The 2,500-nt window shown below is 47.3% G+C and overlaps 1 protein-coding gene across 3 annotated transcripts in view; it reads left to right on the top strand.

The window, feature by feature from the left end:
- The window catches only part of LOC128702922 (uncharacterized), a 236,143-nt gene that overhangs the window by 223,648 nt on the left and 9,995 nt on the right, over nt 1-2,500 (top strand). The gene's annotated exons all lie outside the window — the stretch shown is intronic.

Genomic DNA, 2,500 nt, shown 5'->3' with positions numbered 1-2,500 from the left:
GAATCAAATCGGATGAGGATCAGGCAGGACTACAAAGAGACCTGGACAGGCTACAAGTCTGGTCCAGCAACTGGCTCCTTGAGTTTAACCCTGCCAAATGCAAAGTCATGAAGATTGCGGAAGGGCAAAGAAGACCGCAGACACAATATAGTTTAGATGGCCAAAGTCTGCAAACCTCACTCAAGGAAAAAGATCTGGGGGTGAGTATAACACCGAGCATATATCCCGAGGCGCACATCAATCAGATAACTGCTGCAGCATACGGGCGCCTGGCAAACCTACGGATAGCGTTCCGATACCTCAGTAAGGATTCGTTCAAGACTCTGTATACCATTTATGTCAGGCCCATACTGGAGTATGCAGCACCAGTTTGGAATCCACACCTAGTCAAGCACGTCAAGAAATTAGAGAAAGTGCAAAGGTTTGCAACAAGACTAGTCCCAGAGCTACGGGGATTGTCCTACGAAGAAAGGTTGAGGGAAATCGGCCTGACGACACTGGAGGCCAGGAGGGTCAGGGGAGACATGACAACGACATATAAAATACTGCGAGGAATAGACGAGGTGGACAAAGACGGGATGTTCCAGAGATGGGACACAGACACAAGAGGTCACAATTGGAAGTTGAAGACTCAGATGAATCAAAGGGATGTTAGGAAGTATTTCTTCAGTTATAGAGTAGTCAAGCCGTGGAATAGCCTAGAAAGTGAAGTAGTGGAGGCGGGAACCATACATAGTTTTAAGGCGAGGTACGATAAAGCTCATGGAGCAGGGAGAGAGAGGACCTAGTAGCAATCAGTGAAGAGGCGGGGCCAGGAGCTATGACTCGACCCATGCAACCACAAATAGATTAGTACAAATAGGTGAGTACACAAACACACACACACGGGAGCTAAGACTCGACCCCTGCAACCACAAATAGGTGAGTACACACACACACACACACACACACACACACACACACACACACACACACACACACACACACACACACACACACACACACACACACACACACACAAACACACACACACACACACTGGAGGTCCCAAAGTCGTAATTGCAGTGATGTATAACCCACCACAGAACACCAGGAGGCCAAGGCAAGAGTATGACGAGAGCAATAGAGCGATGGTTGACACACTGGCTAGAGTGGCCAGAAGAGCTCATGCATGCAGAGCAAATCTCCTGATCATGGGAGACTTTAACCACAAGGAGATCAATTATGAGAACTTGGAACCACATGGAGGCCAAGATACATGGAAGGCTAAGATGATGGAGGTGGTACTGGAAAACTTCATGTACCAACACGTAAAGGACACTACAAAAGAGAGAGGAGAGGATGAACCAGCAAGACTGGACCTAATATTCACCTTGAGTTGTGCGGATATTGAGAACATCACATATGAATGACCCCTTGGGGCCAGCGATCATGTGGTGTTAAGCTTCGAATACACAGTAGAGCTACAAGTGGAGGGGGAAGCAGGAAGGCCAGGACGAATGAAGCCAAACTGCAAGAAAGGGGACTACACGGGAATGAGGAACTTCCTGAACGGGGTTCAATGGGACAAAGAACTGGCAGGGAAGCCAGTTAAAGAGATGATGGAATATGTAGCAACAATGGGCAAGGAGGCTGAGGAGAGGTTTGTACCCAAGGGTAACAGGAATAATGAAAAAGCCAGGATGAGCCCATGGTTTACCCAAAGGTGCAGGGAGGCAAAAATCAAGTGTGCTAGGGAATGGAAGAAATATAGAAGGCAAAGGACACAGGAGAATAAGGAGAGCAGCCGTAGAGCCAGAAACGAATATGCACAGATAAGAAGGGAGGCCCAACGACAATGTGAAAACGACATACCAGCGAAAGCTAAATCTGACCCGAAGCTGTTATACAGGAACATCAGGAGGAAAACAACAGTCAAGGACCAGGTAATCAGACTAAGGAAGGAAGGTGGAGAGACAACAAGAAATGACTGTGAAGTATGTGAGGAACTCAACAAAAGATTCAAAGAAGTGTTCACAGACGAGACAGAAGGGGCTCCAGAAAGATGGAGAAGTGGGGCACACCACCAAGTGCTGGACACATTACACACAACCGAGGAAGAAGTGAACAGGCTTCTGAATAAGCTAGGTACCTCAAAGGCAATGGGGCCGGATAACATCTCTCCATGGGTATTGAGAGAGGGAGCAGAGGCGCTATATGTACCCCTAACAACAATAATCAATACATCCATCGAAACAGGGAGATTGCCTGAGGCATGGAAGACAGCAAATGTAGTCCCAATCTGTAAAAAAGGAGACAGACATGAAGCACTAAACTACAGACTAGTGTCACTGACATGTATAGTATGCAAAGTCAAGGAGAAGATTATCAGGAGAAGAGTGGTGGAACATCTAGAAAGGAATGATCTCATCAGCAGCAGCCAACATGGTTTCAGGGACGGGAAACCCTGTGTCACAAACCTACTGGTGACAGTAGTAAGACAAGAGAGAGAGGGGTGGGT

The sequence above is a fragment of the Cherax quadricarinatus genome, chromosome 82, assembly GCF_038502225.1.
Source record: "Cherax quadricarinatus isolate ZL_2023a chromosome 82, ASM3850222v1, whole genome shotgun sequence".
NCBI lineage: Eukaryota > Metazoa > Arthropoda > Malacostraca > Decapoda > Parastacidae > Cherax > Cherax quadricarinatus.
The sequence above is the reverse complement of the archived record's forward strand: the minus strand, read 5'-3'. Positions and strand labels throughout refer to the sequence as shown.